This window comes from Dipodomys merriami, unplaced genomic scaffold, assembly GCF_024711535.1.
Source record: "Dipodomys merriami isolate MVZ:Mamm:240054 unplaced genomic scaffold, mDipMer1.0.p SCAF_45, whole genome shotgun sequence".
In the NCBI taxonomy this organism is placed as follows: Eukaryota; Metazoa; Chordata; class Mammalia; order Rodentia; family Heteromyidae; genus Dipodomys; species Dipodomys merriami.
Window position 1 is genome coordinate 10,087,580 of NW_027206013.1, and position 21,178 is coordinate 10,108,757.

The 21,178-nt window shown below is 54.2% G+C and overlaps 1 protein-coding gene and 1 long non-coding RNA gene across 2 annotated transcripts in view; one reads left to right on the forward strand and one right to left on the reverse strand.

The window, feature by feature from the left end:
• Nucleotides 1-1,814: 1,814 nt before the first annotated feature.
• On the reverse strand, nucleotides 1,815-19,193 carry LOC138808518 (uncharacterized). The gene is made up of 3 exons (XR_011366476.1): nucleotides 18,993-19,193; nucleotides 2,650-2,764; nucleotides 1,815-1,923 (listed from the first exon to the last, which is right to left on the reverse strand). It is a non-coding gene; the product is annotated as an uncharacterized lncRNA (long non-coding RNA).
• A 458-nt stretch (nucleotides 19,194-19,651) lies between these two features.
• Wscd2 (WSC domain containing 2) overlaps nucleotides 19,652-21,178 on the forward strand; it is a 50,496-nt gene continuing 48,969 nt past the window's right edge. The window contains exon 1 of the mRNA XM_069994642.1: nucleotides 19,652-19,668. The gene's annotated coding sequence lies outside the window, so the exon portion shown is untranslated. The remainder of the gene's footprint in view (nucleotides 19,669-21,178) is intronic.

Sequence of the window (21,178 nt, forward strand, 5' to 3'; positions counted from 1 at the left end):
CTCCTCCTCTTCCTCCTCCTCCTCCTCCTCCTCCTCCTCCTCTTCCTCCTCCTCCTCCTCTTCCTCTTCCTCCTCTTCCTCCTCCTCCTCCTCCTCCTCCCCCTTCTTATGCTTTAGTTATTTTTCACACAGATCTTATGCTCTTTGCCTAACTTTGGGTCACAATCCTTGTACCTAGCCTTCCTGAGTAACTGGGATTACAGACATTCACCACCATGCTGAGCCCACTTCAAAACTGTCTTCATTTGTAAGGTGAGACTGATATGTCACAGCATGGTTTGTCTGCCCATCAGCCCACCCATTCACCCATTATATGTCCATGGATCCATCCATCCACCCATCATATGTCCATCCATCCATCCATCCATCCATCCATCCATCCATCCATCCATCCAATGTCCATCTACCAAGGTGTGGCTTGAACTATACCTCCACTTCCAGCTCTGCCCAGGGTTGGTTTCAAACCACGATCCTCAGATCTCAGCCTCCTGAGTAGCTAGGATTATAGGCATGATCCACTAGTACCTGGCAGTTTCAGATGTCTTTTTTTTTAATCCTTTGAAGGGCATCAGAACCATGGATGAGAAACAGCAACCTGCAACTAACCACAGGCCTGTTTGCTTCTCTGCCCATGGCAGGACAACAGGCCAGTGTCTTGCTCCCTGCCTCTGACATACCAACTACTACCACTGAACAGACAGGCACTGGAGACCACGGACACAGCCATGCAGAGATGGAGTTGGCACATCATCCACAAAGGCCCTTGTGCCTGCTCCTATTATCTTGCTATCTCTTTTTTGGGTGGGGAGTCGAGTCCAGGGGTGTGATGTCCCTTCTCTGGGTTCACCCAGCTTGGAGAGATTAAATCTGAATTTAGACCCCATCCCGTTCACTGGGGACTGTGTGTCACTAGCCACATTCCAACGCGATCCAAGATGGAAAGAATGTGCTGGAGAAGCTCGGACTCCTGGAGGAGGAAATTAGGGGCAGGCTGGATGGAGACGGGAACGTGGGTGGCAGCTCCCAGCTGGGGTTTGGCACTGGGCTGGGCAAGGCAAGATGGATGAGGGGTGGAGGGAGAAAGAGCTGGAGAGAAGGCTGGCAGGGGAAGAGGAGGAACAGATTGGCAGTGCAGAGAGATGGGGCCGCTGCCAAAGAACTCTGGGGGACAAACAGGGCCACCTGAGCGAGCCCCTTAAGAAGGCTTGCTCTCAGCCGGCCCTGGTGGCTCACGCCTGTAATCCTAGCTACTCGGGAAGCTGAGAGCCAGAAAAGTCTGGGAGACTTTGTGGCAAAATAAAAAACCATCAAGAAGACAGGGCCTTGGAAGCATGATCATCTGGAGAGACGGCCGTGGAGTTTTAGTCCCTGGGACGTGTGGGCCTGTTGGGATTGATTAGGTTGAATGATGCAATTTATACCTGACCCCTGAACTTTCGAGCGTTTTTAATCCTGAGACACCCGATACAATAAGCAGAGAAGCTGAAAGTATTTTAAAGAGCTTATCGGGATGGTGGAAAAGTCAGGTGTATAGACATTCCCAGTGGCTGGGTATTTGTTCTATTTGCCCTCTCTAATCCTTGCTGATCCTCTTTTTTCCTTCATATTAATCCTTTCTCTCCACCCTGAACTACCCTCCCCTGCAGATAATCGGGAGAGATTTTTCTACCTGGAGTCCCCCACCCTGCCCCCATCCCTGGCACCCAGCCCCTTCCCCTACCCCTCCCCGCAGGACCCCGGATCCTGCATCCTCTTCCTTACCTGCTGGGGTGGTGGTGGGCAGAGGGGGAGGAACATGAGTAGAGGTCCTGCCATCACCTGAAGAAGCTTCTAGACCACACACGCGATCCATGAGCTAGTCATCACTCCCCAAATATCTGTTTTGCAGAGTTAATCGCCTTAGAGGATTTTGTGTTCTAGAAGCTAATAGAAGGCCAGCAATTTTTCCATTTCCAGGTTGTTGTTTTTTTTCCCCTTCCCACTGCACTGGGGTTTGGCAAACAAACCTCCCTCCCTCTGCATTTTGGAAGCGGCTTGTTGTATTTGATATTTATTATTTGTTCATTTGTTTTCATACAAACTGGCGAGGGCGTTGGGCATCCTGTATGATTTTTATCCTTCCTCCCCTCTCCCCCAAAGCCTGGAACACCAAGACTGTTGTCATTTCCATTTTGCACACGAGGACATGAACTCTTGGCTACAAGGGATCCTGCTCTCCCCCCTGCCCCGGCCCCCGTCCGCACGGAGGGACGATGGCGCTGGGCTCTGACTCATGTCTGTCTGAAGCCCAGAGCCCAGGCTTTGAAGCATTATGACTTCATTGTCCACTTGGCTAGCCAAGAATGCCCCCTCCCCTGTCCCCAGAGCACCCTTGGCGGTGACTTCTAGAATCTACGTCAACAGCCTGGGCCCTGTGTTAGAGAAGTCCAACCTGCACAGGTCCTGGGTGCAATCAAACTCTGGTTTCCTTTAACTTCCTAGGTCAGAGGTCGGCAAATCCAGCCCACAGCTGGTTGTTGTAAATAAAACTTTATTGGAACGTGGCCCTGCTCATTCATTGATGTGGTGTGTGTTTGCTGCTTGGAAATTAACAGCCTGGGAGAGCAGTAAGGCGTATGCCATGTGGTTCAGAAAGGCTACAGTACGTACCTCTGCCTCTTGGAGAAGATTTTCTGACTCCTAGAATCTGGGGTAAACATGATAGTTGAAGGTCATTAATGACAAAGGAGATGGGTATGGTGGCACATGCCTGTGATCCCAGTTACTGGGGAGAACAAGACAGAAGGAGCAAAGGTCAAGGTCACCCCCAGCAAAAGTTAGCAGTACCCTATCTCAAAAACAAAACACATGATGGTGTGTTGGCCTGTAATCCTAGTGACTCAGGAGGCAGGGACAGGAGGATCGCTGTGTGAGGCCAGCCCAGTGAGAAGTCGACCCTACCCCCAAAGATAAGCCAGGTGTGGCAGGACACGGGTGTGGCCCTAGCTTATCCATAGGTGGACTGAAGTTCCAGACAAAGTTAATGTGAGAACCTAACTGAAAAGCAGACTAAAAAAAAACAAAATGACTGGGGGTATGGTTCAGGTGGTAGAACCATCTACCTAGCAAGCTCAAGCTCCTGAGTTCAGTCTTGTTGGTTTGCAAAGCTGACATTTCTTTCTTTTTTCTTTTTTTGGAGGGGGGGCGTTGGTCATGGGGCTTGAACTCTGGGCCTGGGCGCTGTCCCTCAGCAATTCAACTCAAGGCTAGCGCTCTACCACTTGAGCCACAGCACCACTTCTGGTTTTCTGGTGGTTTATTAGAGATAAGAGTCTTACAGACTTTCCTGCCCTGGCTGGCTTTTGAACCACGATCCTCAGATCTCAGCCTCCTAAGTAGCTAGGATGACAGGCGTGAGCCACTGGCGCCCGGCAAGCTGACATTTCTTTTATACAGTTCTGTGTCCCGGCTAGGGATGACTGAAGGCAGCTTTAGCCCTGCTCCTTTTGTCTTCCATTCTGAACAGTGGCCATCGCCCCACTGTGCCCCTCTGAGGGCCGGGTACACACACCCCAAGAGGAGCAACTAAGGCAGGTGCGGTGGCTCACGCCTGTCATCCTAGCTACTCAAGAGGCTGAGATCTGAGGAGCAAGATGGAAGCCAGCCCTGGCAGACACATCCTTGAGACCCTCATTTCCATTTCTTTTTTTTTTTTTTTGTCGGTTGTGGGGCTTGAACTCTGGGCCTGGGCGCTGTCCCTCAGCTCTTCAGCTCAAGGCGAGCGCTCTACCACTTGAGCTACAGCGCCACTTCCCCTCATTTCCAATTAAAAAAAAAAAAAAAGAGCCAGAAGTAGAGCTGTGGCTCAAGTGGTAGAGTGCAATCCTTGTGCAAAAAAAAAAAAAAAAAAAAGCTATGCAAGAACATGAGGCCAGGAGTTCAAGTCCAGTACTGGCGTGCGCATGCATGCATGCATGCACACGCACACACACACACACACACACACACACACACACACACAGAGCAAATGCAAACCCAGATGTCATGGAAAGCCCAGGGCAGGAGCTCAGAACCTGTCCAATTATTTCAGAAGCTCCAGATGTTGCAATTGGGGACAGCAAGTCACATGGCCCAGCTAAGGGTCAGGGAGCAGGAGGAAACATTGGGCTGCAGTGAACTAAGAGAAAGGAACACGGAGCAAATCGTGGGAATGCCTCCACCGCCCAGCTCATCACGTGTCTGGGGGACACAGGACCCCCTCACCCTCATCTGCCCGCGGTGCCTTCATTTCTCAAGCAGCAAGCCGTCAAGCCCCCTCTCCACACACACACCCAGAGCCTCTTGCTCTGCCTCCACTTCATCATAATGACACATGGCGGTGTGGTTATTTAGATGTGTCCGTGTTAGTTAAAATGATAAAGCCAGGCAATGAGGTGCTTGTAATCTGTAGTAAGAATTCCCAGGAGACAGGAGGAACTTTGTTGTTACTGCTGCTGCTGCTGCTGCTGCTGTGTGTGTGTGTGTGTGTGTGTGTGTGTGTGTGTGTGTGTGTGTGTGTGTGTGTACCTGCACATGCATTTGGGGGGGTGGGCGGTGAGAAGGGGTCTCATCAGCTGAGCCACTTGTCCGGCACGTGTGTTGATTGGGCCAGGGGACTGACAGGTCTCCATTATGTATTCTGCAGTAGTAAAACATACACTCCTGTGGGAGGGATCCTGAGCAGTGGAGAACCCCGATCCATCAGAAAGGAGAAAAACCACTCCAACTCAGGCTGTGCCTGTGAGTCAGCTTCCCTGGCCATCTCTGACAAAAACATCCCTCCTGCCAGAACCAGACTCCACCCAGTGTGTGTCCTAGGCCCAGGGGGCTTCTCCTCTCCAGCCTGCTGGAAGGCATCAGCATGAACTGGTCCCAAGTTATAGCCGTCACTCAGTGCTACAGTAATGCTGCTGTGTAACAAACAAGCCCCGTCTCATGAAATAAGCATAACCAGCGACCCTATGGTGCAGCTGTCCCCTGGGCAGCTCTGCTGGTCCCGGCGGGGTTTAGGTAACACTGAACTGGGGTGGGCTGACTGGAATCTGGATGACACAGCCTCTTCTACCTGTACCTCTCATCCCCCAACAGGCAGGCAGCCTGTGGCAGGGGGCTAGGGGCCGGTGCTTCTGGTCTCCTCCTGGGTCATGCGTGTGCACATCCGTGCTCACTTGTGACAGGCTGAGCTGTGGAAAGGAGCCGAGTTCACGGGCTCGATCTCACTGAGCAGCAGCCTCCCCTCCCCCAGGAGGGTACGGAGCGGGACTCCCTGGGTGGTTTGGGGAAGGGGGGAGCCGGAGAGCCCCAGGAAGAGAGCTGCAGGCACGGCCAGGTGTCCTGATGATTAATGATCTAAAAATCAGGGCTAGTGGGGTTTCTGCTCCCAGGAGTCTTTTACTAAGGCCAGTGGGTGGGGTTCTCCGTTCTCCAGAGATGGGCGAGGAGACAGTCCTGCTGTGAATGCAGCTCTGGATGGGCCTGGGGTAGGCCTTCCCAGGGCACTGGCCTGGGCACCGGGAGGGGTGCTGGGGTGGGGGGGGGGATCCTGCCTGCAGTTATGGGTCCTGGGCCCTGGTACTCCACCCTCCCCACCCCCAGCCTCCCTCAGGATCCCTGTGTGCCTTGATTCTCGTTAATGGGTGGAGTCTGTTTGCCTGGAATCTTGAGAGCCAGACTGGTCTCATCAGTGGTGCTGACAATGGTGGAAGGGGGGACTCTGCGCCAGGTCTTCGCTTCCGGGTTAAGTGAACTGGAGCACTGACTCTTCTTTAGGAACTTGCCCAGCCTCGCTGGGACAGGCCAGTTAGCCCGACAGAGGGGCAGGCTCTCATGAGAACAGTTTATCCCCCACCAAGGCCATCCTGGTGGTCACCCTCTCCCCAAATATAGAAGAGGCCAGCCGAGACCACAGAGCCACCTCCTGGCCAACCAGCTACACTCAGGTAAGGAAGCCCAGTGGAGGCCAGAAGGCTGGGCAACAGATTGTTGACAATGAGTAAAAGAAGGAGGCTTTGAGTTTGGGCCTGTTTGTTAGGCAGCAGTAGCTGACAGGTACATTGTGTGTGTGTGTGTGTGTGTGTGTATCTGTGTGTGCGTGCACACGCAAGTCAGCTGGATTATAGAGGGTACTTAGAAACAGTTTTCACCGGGAAGAGCTGACATGGGCCCACGAATCGCCTAGACGGAGGAGAAAAACTCACAGGCCCTTTTGGGAAAGATACTCCATCCACCAAGGCAAGACAGACCACAAATAAAATCCATAAGCCCATGATACAGTATGCTCAGTAACAGAAGCGTACACGCATGCATACACATGCACACACATACATACACACACACACACACACACACACACACACACACACACACACACCAAGGAAAAGGGTACCCTGGGAGGAGTGTGATTTTGACCATAGCACCTTCCTAACGGGGCTCAGATCTCCAGCACTGGGCTCACCGTCCAATTTCTCTCCTGCCGAAGAGAGTTCAAACGGAGAGGAGGTTGAGGAGGGGCTGGCTGCGGCCATGGTGGGGGTGGGTGGGGCGCCTGGTTATTCTTAGCAGGGCGCTGGGGCACACAAAGGCTCTTTGGCCCGCCCGCCAGCTCCTCAGAGCTTCTAGGAGGTGAAGCCAGACCACAGACCCTCCTGCGGCCAAGTCTGGTTGGAAATTCTTTCCGCCTGAGGCGTCAGGAATGCGAGGAGGGTGAGGGGCCCCTGGAGCCCCTTTGTGGTCTGCTATGTCAGAGCCTGGGTCAGGAGAAACGGGGCGGCGGTGGGGAGGGGGGTGCGCTGCTTGGGGCCAGGCAAGCAGGACCCCAAACCCAGGCTCCAGCCACCCTGGCACTGCCTGCCTGCTGGCACTGTCCAGAGAGTGGGAGTAGCTGAAAAGGTACACAGACTTCTTTGCTGGAGCCCCCAGCTCTGGAAGGTTCTAGAAACACTGTTCACCTCACTGTCATCTAGGAGGTGAGTGAGAGCCCTTTGGGGGAATTAGCAAAGTTGGGAATGAGCAATTGAAACCAGAGTGGGAATCCTGGGTTCAAATCCTGCCTCTGCCCTTAACAAGTGTGACCCTGGGTGGGTTAACGTGGGCTGTGCCTCAGTTTCCCCAACTCATCCTAATCCTTACAGGATTGGGGTAAGTGCTGTGAGGTTTAGTGTGAGTAAATTCTGTGGTTGTTGTTGTTTAATTTTAGGTCAACCCCAGAGAGACCGACAGTCCTCAAGAAATCTGTTCTTACCTTCAGCTAGATCTAAGTACCCTCAGGTCTTCTCAAGATGGGAGCTTTTTTCCCCAGAATTATCCACACATTTCAGCACTTGAAGGCCCTGAGCAGTCCATCACCAGGAAGCCCTTTGACCTCTGTTCTACCCAGAGCAACCCTGTAACCCTCTCCAAGATCAGCCCTGGTCATTTACTAAGGATTCAGAGGATGTTCATGGCAGGATTTGAACCCAGGATTTCCTCTCCAGTGCTGATTGCTAGGAGAGAAGCCCTGTTCTCTCCCTTCACCCACACTACTTAGGTTTGAACTCAGGGCCTTGAGTTCTCTTACTTGGCTCTCTTGTACTTAGTTGGTGTTCTACCACTTGAGCCACACCTCTTGTCTAGCTTTTTTTTTTTTTGGGTCCAGTCGTGGGGCCTGAACTCTGGGCCTGGGCGCTGTCCCTCAGCTCTTCAGCTCAAGGCGAGCACTCTACCACTTGAGCCACAGCGCCACTTCTGGCTTTTTTCTTTTTGCTTTTGTGGTGCTGAGGAATCAAACCCAGGGCCTCAGGCATGCAAGGCAAGTGCTCTACCACTGAGCCACCTTCCCAGCCCCTTGTCTAGCTATTTTTTAATGATTAATTAGGGATGGAGTCTCACAGACTGGGCTGGCTTCAAAGCCACAGTCCTCCAGGTCTCAGCCTTATGAGTAACCAGGATTACAGGCATGAGCCTCCTGACTCTTCTCCTGGCTGAGTGAAGGGGACAAGGCCTCCCTCCCGATCTTCTGACCGGCTAAGCAGAGGCGATCCGAGGAAACATGGAAGCCAACAAGTCCAAGAAGAATTGTTGGGGTCACCAGGATTTTCAGGATCTTCTAGGGGTGAGGCCTAGAAATGGAGCAGGGACAGGAGCCCTGCAAAATCATAGCCCTGTGGAGGAAAAAAAAACTTAAAAAAGAACTGAAGGAGATCCTTTGGAGAATTATTGAGTGCCAGAACCCCCAAACTAGGAACAGGATGTGTGAAACCATTTCAAGCATAAAGGTCACGATGTACAATTGAAATGGCGCTGCTTGGTGGCCTTTTTTCCTTCGTTATGGTTGAACGCTACCAATTAGGAGTGGGGTGTGTGTGTGTGTGTGTGTGTGTGTGTGTGTGTGTGTGTGTGTGTGTGTGTGTGTGTGTGTGTGTGTGGTTTTTCAAAGAGCTCACCAGCCTTCTCAATCAGACCCCAGGCCCATGGTGGGGGGTGGGGGTGGAATTGGGGGTGGGGGCTGAGCAAATCCTGGACTCCATTCCACAGAGATGCTTTCTTCTCTTTCTGGAAAAATATCAGCAGAAGGCATCGCCTCCCCTCTCTCCCTTTGACAGTCAGCAGTGGTTTTACTGGAAATAAATGAATCATTGAAAAACATCAGCCCTGGATGTTTTTAAGCAGACCCTAACCTGGCCCCAGTGGTCTGTGTGTGTGTGTGTGTGTGTGTGTGTGTGTGTGTGTGTGTGTGTGTGTGTGTGTGTGTGTGTGTGTGTGTGTATGTGTGTGTGTGTGTGTGTGTGTGTGTGTGTGTGTGTGTCCCGGTACTGGATTTTGAATTTAGAACCTCAGCATGGTCCCTCCCTAAGGATTTTTCCTTGTCTTTTCTTTCAAGGCGAGGGTTCTACCACTCGAGCCACCACATCTCCACTTCTGGCTTTTTGGTAATTCACTGGAGATAAGAGCCTCACAGACTTTCTTTCCCCAGCTGGCTTCATTCAAACCTAGAATCCTCAGATCTCAGCCTCCTGAGTGGCTGGGATTACAGGAGTGAGGCACCAGCCGCTCCAGCACCTCCTCCCCTGTGGTCTTTATGAACACCAGTCCTGCTCGCTGGGGGTGAGGGGGGGCTCCTGCTGGGCATGGTGCCAGCTTGATTTCTTTGTCCAGTAGCTAGGACTCAGTTTACACTGTGGCTGGGGTGGGGTGGCTGAGCCGGCAGCAGGGTGGGCCGGTGAGCAGGTCCTTCTGAGGTGAGGGTGGGGCTTTCTTCAGGTGGGAGGACCTCACTGGGAACAATGCCAACAATGCTGAGCTTTCATGGGTATCAGACACCCCAGGGATCTTGCCCCTGGCCTGGGGCGGATCCAGAGATTCCACCCTCCTACCCCAGCTCCAGGATGAGTGTGCCCCAGGTGGCTGCTCACACCCTTGGGATGACACCTGCCGGCTTTGCCCACCAGCCTCCATCCCCTCTCCAGCCTCCCCCACACGTACACTGCCTGTTGGCGTCCCGTGGATTCGGGGCTTGTGAAAGGCAACAGCAAGTGTGACTATCACGGAAGTGCAGGGCCACACTGGAGTGCATCGCGGGAACTCTCAGGGGGAGGTGCATCTGCTGCTCGTTTCTGGAGAAGCTCAAGGTTCAACACAAGCATTGGAGGGCCCAGCACCGGCGCTCAAACCTGTCATCCCAGCTACTCAGGAGGCTGAGGTCTGAGGATTGCAATTTGAAGTCAGCTTGGGCAGGAAAGTCTATGAGACTCTGATTTCCAATTAACCAGCCAGAAATGGAGGTGTGGCTTAAATGGTAGAGCACCAGTTTTTTGTTTGTTTGTTTGTTTGTTTGTTTGTTTTGGTCATGGGGCCTGAACTCTGGGCACTGTCCCTGAGCTCTTCAGCTCAAGGCTAGTGCTCTACCACTTGAGCCACAGCGCCACTTCTGGCTTTTTCTGCTTATGTGGTGCTGAGGAATCAAACCCAGGGCCTCATGCATGCAAAGCAAGCATTCTACCACTGAGCCACCTTCCCAGCCGCTAGAGCACCAGCTTTGAGTATAAAAGCTAATGGATGGCACCTAGGCCTTGCATTCAAGGCCCAGTACCAGGACCCAGCCCCCGAAATGTGGGGGAAAGAATCACATATATTAAATGTTCAACGTTTGGTCATACATAGTTGTGTGTAGTATAAAATGACTGTAGCCAGGTACTAGTGTCTCACACTTATCATCCTAGCTACTCAGGAATCTGAGATCTGAGGATAGTGGTTCAAAGCCAGCCTGGGCAGGAAAGTCTGTGAGACTCTTATCTCCAATGAACCACCAGAAAACCAGAAGTGGCGCTGTGGCTCAAAGTAGTAGAGTGCTAGCTTAGAGCAAAACGGCTCAGGGACAGCACTCATGCCCTGAGTTCAAGCCCCATAACCAACAACAGAACAGAACAGAACAAAACAACAATAAAAAGCTTACATAAGCCAGCTCCTATCCATCTCGTTCCCTTATGGAAGCCTCAGGTGTTTTAATGACAGGAACTTGTAAGATAGAGTATCATGAACTATGGCTCTTGTGAAGGTGAACTCATTGACCGTGCAGGGCTGAGCCTTTGCACGCTCAGACCCGTCTAAACGAGCTGGTTCTGGGTTTGCTTTTCTGTGTCTGGCCCTCGTCTGCTCCACATCATATCCTCCACATCCCCGCATGCCGTTGAACCCAGCAGCATTCCCTCCTTTTTACAGATTGTATCATATTCCACTGCATGTGCCTACCCTATTTCCTTCATCCATCCATCCACTCATCTATCAGTTGGTTCTGTGTCTTGGCTCTTTTGTGCAATGCGTGCTGTAAAGACACTGGAAGTCAAATGTCCCTCGGGACCCTCAGAGCTGTGTCACTTCCTTTCATGAATTCAGCCATAGAACACAGGAACTCCATTTTGAATTTTTTTTTTCCCAGAGAGCTCCATACTGGTTTCCAGAATGGCTGTAACACTCTCCACCAACAGTGTACGGTGGCTCCCTTCTCCTTAGCCTGGCCATCTTTCTTCCTGTCTGCCTTTTCAAGAACAACCAGGCTTATAGGTGTAAGGTGATGGGGGCTCACTCCCCTGGCTTTCCCAGCCCATGAACAATATAGGCCACCTTCTGCTAGGCCTGTGGGGCATTTTATGCCTTCTTTAGTTAACTACTATTCAAATCCAGTTCTTTTTGTTTGTTTTGCCGGTCCTGGGGCTTGAACTCAGGGCCTGGGCACTGTCCCTCTCCGTGCTCAAGGCCAGTGCTCTACCATTTGAGCTACAGCTCCACTTCTGGCTTTTTCTGAATAGTTGATTGGAGATAAGAGTCTCACGCCTTTTCCTTCCCCGAGCTGGCTTTGAACCGCGATCCTCAGATCTCAGCCTGCTGAGTAGCTAGGATGACAGGCTTGAGCCACCAGTGCCCCGCGTGGCTCCATTTTTAATTGGGTTGTTTGTGTTCTTGCTCTGGATTTGACATTTGACCTGATTATAGTCATCTGAAACTTAAGTATTCCCATGTGGCTGGTGGCTCCTGCTCAGGACAGCGTTGCTCCCGCCCCACACGCTCTGGGTGGGTGGGAGTCACATTCTTAGCTTACTGTGGTGTCCCTGTCCGTCACTTAGCAGAGAGCGTGGCACATGCCAAGTACTTAATAAACGTGTACAGGTGAAATTGGGACATGGAAAAAAAGTTTCAGCCATTGCAAGTCACCAAAAGCAGCCTGCCTGAGATACACCAATGCAGAAAGACCCGGGAGTGCATCTGGATCTGGAAACCATCAGTTCCACTCTCTTTCTTTCTCCCTCCTTCTCTCTCGTTCTCTCCCCCCTTCTCCTCTTCCTCCTCTTTCTTTCTCCTCTCCTTCCCTCCTCTCTGGTCTTCTCTCCTCTCCTCCTTTTGTCTGCATGGTGGCTCATCCCAGTGGGCTCAAGCTAATATTACAAGCAGCTCTGAATCTCCAAAGTTAGAACCTTAGGACCCTATGAAATACAGCTGCCTCCCATCAACACCGGTTAGAAAACTCCCAGGGAAGTTCCCTGATTGGCTGCGTTTGGGTCATGAGACCAGTTCCTGGACCAATGGCTGCATCCAAGCCATGATAGTTCTAAGCCTGGCCCCACTTGGCTCCCCAGACTCTTCACTCAGACATAGCTTGCTTCAGATCCCCAGGGCTGAAGGTACAAGGGACAGTTCCCATAAACAAAAAAGCAGAAGTGGAGCTGTGGCTCAAGTGGTAGAGTACTAGCTTTGAGCTAAAATAAAGCCCAAGGACAGCACGTAGGCCCTGAGTTCATGCCCAGGACTGGCACGTGCGCACACGCGCACACGCGCACACACACACACACAATTTGCACCAAGGAGAAGAGGCTTCAGCTTATGTAATAACCATCCCAACGTTCTTTGAGTCATGATATGGCGTTGCCTTCCCAGGACCCTTTAGGAGACAAAAATGGGAATGCAAGATTCCACTGGATGAACTGGTTTCTCTCTAGATGACTGCTGTGTTAGTGAGACCATGCAGAAGCCAAGTGGGATGATTCTAGAAGCTTCTAGAAGGGCAAGACTTGAACAAGCAGGGCGAGCCAGAGTAGCCTGGGTGGTGGAGGAGAGCCCGCAGGGGCTGATGGCAGGTGGTGAACGCCGGGCCCTGTGTGGGAGGGCACACGGACTGCAGGGGAGACGCTGGAAGCCCCACAGCAAATGGGCTTGAGGCCCGGGGCCTGGACGGGAGGAGGCCCGGCTGCCTGCTGCGGGGGGCCAGGGAGCCAGGTGGGGCTGGAAGCAGGGGGTGAGATGGATCCTGGGCTGTGTGTGTTGCAAGAGATGGCTGCACCCGGCTGTGGAGAGGGACAGGGTGGCAGGGCGCGGGCGCAGGGCCATAGACAGCACTGTTCCCGTCCGTCCCTGGGGAGGGAGGGGACACGCCACGCTTCATCCTGGCTGGCTGTCCTGTCCCAGCGTTTGCTCCTCTCCTGCCCAGCCCCAGTCCCAAGGCCAGGCTGGGGACAAGTTTCAGTGGCTCCCATTGCTCACTTTCCCCAGCCTCAGTTTCCCTGACTGGAAAGGCTGTGAGGCCAACGGGTTTACAGGGCTGTTCTAGACCCCTGCGCAGCAAACCCCAGCCCCCAGCCCCACCCCCACCCCCTGCAAAGCTCTCTGTGAAGTGGGAAAGGCTTGGGGAGATGGCGTTGAAAAGGAATCCAAGTAGGCCGACTGTTGCCAAACACCAAGGTAAAATCCCTCCACCCCCCACCCCCCACGGCGGCGTGTCCACTCTCTCCTCCCGGAGACTCATGGGTCTAAATCGGAATGTGCTAAAGAAGCTGATTTCTCAGAACGTTTCTCTAGAGAACGTGAGGTCTCCAAACCGCCTTTGAGGGGGCCAGGTGAGGGCCCATCAGCCAGGCCTGACAGCCAAATTATCCCCATGGAAAATCCTCCAGCGTGGAGCCCGGGTGGCCCAGGTCTGGAACCTTCCAGCTCCACAAGTCTGAGAAAGTCACTTGCTCCCTCTGCTCTCCCCTTCTTCTTAACACCCATATGGCTGAGGGGGGGGGCACCTACCCTGAGAGAGTCAAAAATACCCAGATGGATTGTAACCAGATTGTATCCACATTGGAACAGTGGATGCAGATTAAGACAGGCATGAGAAACTCACAGAAGACTGGAATAATAGAAAGCAGTGGAAAGGGAAACGAGACCGGAAGGCGGGGGGGGGGGGGGGGTTTGATCTGATCAATATAATAGATGCATGTGGGTCTTTTTTTTTGTCGGTCGTGGGGCTTGAACTCTGGGCCTGGGCGCTGTCCCTCAGCTCTTCAGCTCAAGGTGAGAGTTCTACCTCTTGAGCCACAGTGCCACTTCTGGTTTTCTGGTGGTTTATTGGAGATAAGAGTCTCACAGACTTTCTGCCCAGGTTGGCTTTGAACCGTGATCCTGATCCTCAGATCTCAGCCTCCTGAGTAGCTAGGATTACAGGTGTGAGCCTCCAGCACCCAGCTACGTTGGGTCTTTTATAGGGCAAGAATGGTAGTAATGGAGGGAGGGTGGATGGAGAAAGGGAGGTGGCATATGGTCAAATCTAATGGTGAACCCAGTTGAAATTGTTTTTAAAAAGGAGGAGAGAATGGCAGGGGTGTGGGGGAAAGAAACTCTATTGCCCTGTTGGTGAGAATGTACAACCCCTCTGGATAGCCGTCTGGAGAGTCCTCAAAAAACTCAACACAGACCTTCCCTACAACTCAGCCATACCGTTCCCGGGCATCTACCCTGACCATCACAAGCCAGGATACGGTAAAGACACCTACACATCCATGTTCACTGCTGCACTATGCACAGCCATGCCACGGAAACAGCCCAGATGCTCCAAAAATGTGATATCTACACTCAGAGGAATTGTACACAACCATTAGAAAGAATAACAGTATGACAATTTCAGGGTAATGGACGGACCTAGAACAAATCATGTTAAGTGAGGTAAGCCAAGCTCAGAGAGACAAGACAGAGTATGTCTGGATCTAAAATACATGGGGACATGATAAATCATACACAGTGAGACCAAAGGAGGGCACTCAGGAGACGAAGACGCAATGCCTATGTGCATCTGATCATACGAACTAATATTTATTGAAATCAACTCCAAGAAATGGAAACAAGAGGGTTTTCTACTGCTTTTCTTTTCTTTGTGCTGTGTTTGTTCGCTTATCTGTCTTCGGGAAGGTGAGGGGAGCCGCAGAAATGGAGGGACAAAGGAACAAAAGCAGCAGTGGTATGCCCTAGACACTGTGTTAAACGAGCTGTACAACTTGTGGGAGGAGATGGGAGGGAAAAACTGGGAAGGAGCAAGGGAAGGGGTGACATTATCCAAAAACTAATCTACTCCTTACCGACTTCAGTTACTGTAGCCTCTCACCTTTATACAAAAATTAAAAAAAAATAAAGCTGGGGGAAGAGAGAAGAATGGAGGGGGTGGATCTGGTGAGGACATATTGTAAGCAGGCAGGGGTATGCCCAACTGAGAACCCCCTTGTACAATTAGTAGATGCTGGAGTTTATTTATTTATTATCTTGTGCCAGTCCTGGAGTTCTGAACCCAGGGCCCGGGCGCTGTCCCTGAGCTTTTGTGCTCAAGGCTTGCACTCTACTACTTGAATCACAACTCCACTTCTGGCTTCTTGCTGGTTAATCGGAGATGAGTCTCTCTGATATTCCTGTCCAGGTTGGCTTTGAACTGTGATCCTCAGATCTCAGCTTCCTGAGTAGCTGGGATGATAGACGTGAGCCACTGAACCCCGCTTTGAAAATCAGGACACTGTCCCTTGAGCAAGAAACCTCAGAGACAGCACCCGGGCCCCGAGTTCAATCCCTAGGACTGGTGCTGGCACACGCACGTGCGCGTGTGCATGCGTGTATGTGTGTGCGCGCACACACACACACACAACTATTAGGCAGTACCTTATTTATGCTACATGTCATTGCCTCCATTTACATGGAAGGGGGAAGATAACTTATCTAAGGTCACACAGCTGGGAAGAGCTAGAGGTGAGACTCGAACCCCAAATCTGGCACAGAATCCTTCCTTCACATCTTTGAAAAGAGACTACGCTGAGCATCTTCGGGAAGCATCCAGTAAACAGGAACCCCAGAGGAGCTGGGAAGAGGACCTGGGTGAAGACACCCTGTTAACTGAGCATCTATTCACGGGGCCAGCCTGCCTTTGGGTGGGGATCTCTCCTTCCCCGTACGGCTGAAAGCCCAGTGCACCGAGGGCCAGTCTGTATGTAAACATTCATGCTCGAAGCCCTGCAGAGCGGCCCTGCTTCCGGCCCCTCTCATCATAACAACCACGCGGGCTGGCTCAGGGCTGTGTGCATCTTTGCCTTGGGGCGGGGCTTCTGGGGCTAAGGGCAGAGGCTGTGTGGAAGACCCCCACGCCCACCCCGGCATCTGGGCCTGCCTGGCCTCTCCCACAGGGCTTCCCAGCTCCTCTGGCAGCGATCAGACTCCAAAACACAGGCTTGCCTTATTCTCTGTGCCCACAAAGACGGCCCCAGCCCGAAGGTCTCCCCTGCAGACATGTTGGCTCCAGGGTGGGGTGTCACCGCGGCGGCCTGCCAGCCTCCACTAGGGGCATTTGATCCCGAGAAGCCGCCAGATCTGATCACTCGTGGGGTGCGCCTATCTTGCAGGATCCCGTATCCCAAGCGCTGGCCGGAATCCTCGTCCCTACCCAGCCTGGGTGGATGGAGACAAACATCTCTTTAGTGAGCCTGAAATGCAAGCTGGCTTGGGTTCACGTGTTCGAGGTCCCTGCACGGGGCGGGGGTGGGCGGGCGGCTGATGGAGAGTTTACCCTTGTATTGGGGTGGCTGGCCCAGGACTGTGATATGGCTCTGTGTGTGTGTGTGTGTGTGTGTCCAGGGCTTGAACTCAGGGCCTAGTCACTGTCCCTGAGCTTTTGGGCTCAAGGCCAGGACTCTCTCACTTGATCCACAGCTCCACACGTGACTTTTGTTTGTGGTGGTGGTGGTTCATTGGAGGTGAGAGTCTCATGGACTTCCCTGCCCAAGCTGGCTTGGAATCAGAATCCTCAGATCTCAGCCTCCTGAGCAGCTAGGATGAAAGCCATGAGCCACTGGTGCCTAGACCGAAGGGCTTTTAAATACTGGATTTTGCGATTTCTACATTAAAAAAAAAATCTCCCGTGACATCTGGCATAGGTACAAATAGTAACTGCGCCTCGGTGACTCTCACAAGCAACGCACTCTCACAACCAGCACCCCAGTCCTCGGTGGGAACTTTACCAGCACCCCAAAGCCTCCACAGCCCCTTCCCCAGCCCTGACAGCCTTCAACTCAGGAACACCTGTTCTTCTGCTTTGGTTTGTGACCTTTGAACTTTCTCTACGTGGCAGAAGCTGCATGGGCTGTTTGGGGTCAGGCTTTGAGGGTTTGTTATTATGCATGTGGCTAAACTTATCTGTGTGGCTCTAAGAACCATGGTTTGCCCATCTTCATGGCTATATAGTATTCCACTGGGTGAATACAACACTGTTTATCCATTCTTCACAAATGGCCAGCTCCAGTTCGGCCTTGTTATCCATATTGCATCCTACTGTGTGTATTTTTGTGCGGCCATTTGTTTCAGTATGGAATTTTTCACCATGGGGGAAAAAATTGAGTTAAAAAAAAGACGCCAGGATGGTAACCTATCTTCTCGTCTCTTTCTTGATGGTAGAAAGGCTTCTACAGTGGCAAGACCGAGCATGATGGTACATACCTGTAATCCCAGCTACAAAGAGGATGGAGATGGGAGGCTGAAGGTTAGAGAGGCCGCATCACCCAGGCCCCGGCTGAGGTCAGAGCCTTCGATCACTAGCACACACCTGATGTCTGATGTCCGCTCCCCTCCTGACCTCCCAAGAACCCCGTCCTGCAGAGGAGAGGGTAGCCCTGTCCCGCCCCGACAGCTCGAGTCTCCCCCAACCCCTCCTTTTCCATCCGCAACTCAGGAAATTAGAGCAAAGCCTATTTTTAGACGCGGTGGTTCGAATGACAGTGATGTATGGGTTAGTGACTGGGTTCATGAGCAGAGCTCCAAAGTGTCGTCTGATCTCATGCACCGAAATTCTCCTCCGTCGCTCTGGCCTGATCTTCACCGCTTGTTTCGGAGATGGTGTTGTTTCTTCTTACTCCATGAGTCTGGGTGTGGCCCTGAGCTGGTGGAGACGGCTGGAGAGGGCTTGAGTTTCCTTGGGGGTCCTGAGCCCCAGGGATGGTGGAGAGAAGCAGAGAAGGGGGGCTGAACCCCAGTCCAAACTCAAGCCTGTCCCATGGTTGGTCTCAGAAGAACACCTCAGCCTCCCTTCCTTTCTGCCCGGCCCGTGGCTCACAGGCCCTGCACGGGCCCTGGCTTTGCTCGCTGCTATCTTTCGGGGTTAAGGACCAGTGATGGGGGTGAGCAATACTGAGGTGGTGGTGGTGGCTAGACACCCAAGACTTAGACAAAGAAAAAGAGGAAGACCAGATAAACAGGAATTGGGGTGGTGGTCAGGACTCAGCACAGATGAGTGCTTATTACTAAGTGCTGGGAACAGCTCTGTGATCCATGCCATGCCTTTGTCCATAGAAGAAGGATTTTTATCCTTAACACCCCCGAGCCTCGTACACACTCTTTAATTTTTTTTATTTTGATACTACCAATGTTCAAACTCAGGGCCTTGCCCTTGCTAGGGAGAAGCTTGTACCACTTGAACCCCAGACCTTTTTGCTTTAGTTTGATCTTTGGATAAGATCTCTCTCCATCTTCGTTTGGGCTGGCCTTAGACTGTAATCCCCTCTATCTCTGCCTCTGAGGTAGCGATTACAGCCATGCACTACTATACCCAGCTTGTTTTTGAGATAAGCCTCCCTAAGGTTTCATCCAGCCTGGCCTCCAACGGTGATCTCCTCTCCATATTCACAATAATATTCTCATTTCACAGATAAGGCCACCTACCAAGCCCAGAGGCCCACTGGACTACCTATTTAATGAATAAGAAATGCGAGATACTCAATTATACCCGAATTGCAGCTACAATTATGAAAAAGAAATTCGTATGAGTATAGCCCGATGGGCAAGACTCAGACTAGCATTAAAAATGCCACGTTGGCCAAGCGCAGGTGGCTCACGCCTGTCATCCTAGCTACTCAGGAGGCCGAGATCTGAGGATCGAAGTTCAAAGCCAGCCAGAGCAGGAAAGTCAATGAGACTCTGATCTCCAATGAACCACCAGAAAACCCGAAGTGGTGCTGTGGCTCAAGTGGTAGAGCGCTCGCCTTGAGCTGAAGAGCGCAGGGACAGTGCCCAGACCCAGAGTTCAAGCCCCACGACCGACAAATACATGCATACAGACATGCATGCACGCACACATGCACGCATGCACACAGACATGCACGCATGCATGCATACATGCACACACATGCATACACACATGCATGCACACATGCATGCATACTTACATCCATGAAGCCAGCACTCTCCGCTGGTTATGTCTTACATCTCCCAGCCCTGGCGAGCTGCCGGTGGTAAGGCTGGGTGCAGGCCGCGCCCGCCCCAGCATCACCCACCGGCCCGCGGGGAGAGACCCGGAGGCTCGCCCCCGCCCCCCCCCCAGCCGGTAACCGGGCGGGTGGCCCAGCCACTGGCCGAGCTCGGCCTGACCTCCCTTCCGCCTGGTGCGAGGACGGTCACTGAGGAACGGCGGCGCGGAAGGGGTTAAGCGCGGGCAGCGCGGAGCGGGGCGCGGGGCGCGCGGGGCCGGGCGCGCGGCTGGCGGCGGCGGCGGAGGCGGGCGCGGGGCGCGGGCGGGGGCGGGCGGGGGGGGGGGGAGCCGGGCTGGAGCCGCCGCCGAGGCCCGGGGAGCGCGGGCCACCGGCGTCCGCGCGCTCAGAGCCGCGGCGCCGCAGCGCAGCCGGGCGTCCCCGGGGCGGGGGCCGGGGTGGCGCGGGCACCGCAGCGTCGCCCGCAGCGCGCCGATCCGCGGGGGTCCCCCCCCCCGCCGCCGTGCCCCCCCCGGCTCCGCGGATCGCCCGCCCCCCCCCCCCCCGCGCCCGGCCCGGCTCCCGCGTCCCCGGCCGGCACTGCAGCAGCCGGCGCGGCGCGCGGACCCCGGCGCCCGCCCGCCCCGACCCGCAGGTAAGGACGGGGATGGGGGGCCCGGGAGGGAGGGGGCGCGCACCCCCAGACCCCCGCTGCCGGCCCCCGCTGCCTTCCCCGCGGGGATGTGGATGGGGGCGCGCGCGCGCCGTACCCCAAACCCAGTACCCGGGAGCCCCCCCCCCCCCCAGTGGCCACAGCCGCCTCCAGGCCAGCGACAAACTTTCGGGGCCGTGTGCACGGCGGGGACGCGTCGCCGGCTCAGCCCCTGGACCGGGCCGGGAGGAGTGCGGGGCGGGGGTCCCCTGTCCCCTTCTGGCAGCTCGTTGTTCCCAGGGAGAAGGAGCCAGTGAGAGTCACAAGTTGGCTTTCTAGGGTGCTGGGTGCTGAGTACCCCGCCGGGAGGAGCAGGCAGGACCCCACCCCCGCCCCCCGTGGGGTGAGGAGAGAGACGCTGGGGGCCACGGGGAACCTCAGAGCAGGGTCCAAAGTGACCCCCAGAGCCCCCGGCCTCCTCCGCCCCGGCCCAGGGGCTTCCCACAGGCGGCCTGAGCTCCTTTAAGAAGAGAGAAAAAAATACTGAAGGAGACCACTGGAGCGAACTCCCGCCTCCCCTCTCCCGGCCCCAGCGGGCTGTGTGGGGCTCCAGAGTTTGGCAGGTCTGCTCCAGACCACATGGGGGCCAGCCTGGCCCTGGGGTCCTGGGAGCCCCTCCTGTGGCCAGGACACCCTGAACCACGCCACCCCTCCTGCTCCCTTGTCCTGGTTGCATGCTGCTTGTTGGACTTCGGTCCCTGGGATCCAGGGAGCCAGGGGGGCCACTAGGGACCATGACTGAGGGTCCTAGAGCACCCCCCACCACCTTGTAGCCCCCACCGCTCTCCAGTCCCTGCGTACGGTGGGGCTGAGGCCTGTGAGCTTTGCTTGCCATTACCAGTGTGGGGCCAGGTTAGAAACTCCTTCCTAAGGTTTCCAAGCCCAGGGACTGAGGTGTCAGAGGTCAGTGGGGGTGGGTGGGGGTGGGGGTGAAGGCTGGCCACTCCCCAGCTCTGGGTTAGGAGGTGGAACATCACATCTGCCCCTCCATGTGCTGTGTGGCTTTGGGCAAAAGCGTTTGACAATCCTGGGCTCCTTCTCTGACATGAAGAGATCTCCGCTTGGACCCTCTGGTCCTGGGAGCAGGGTGGCAGAGTTTCAGCTTCCAGGGGGGTGGGGGAGCATGGGGGGGTGGCGCAATGTGGTGCTGAAGAGCCCCACGTCTCAGACCCGTGAAAGTTTGGCCAAAGGCTTCGTTCTGTAATCCTCCAGTAAGAGCAGGACTTCGCCACGGGCCGGGCGCACGCGCCCTGCGTGCCAGGACTTAGTGTAGTCAGGACAAAGTGTGGTAGCGGCAGGACTATCTGTTTTGGGGGTCTTGTGTGGGGGGACAGAAGGTGGGGGGGCTTCCGTCCCCTCTTGAAAGGCTAGCTCCATTTCTCCCCAGCATCAGGTGACCCGCGGCAGCAGAGCCCTCGGTTCTCGCCAATCACCTGACACCTGCAGTCCCCGC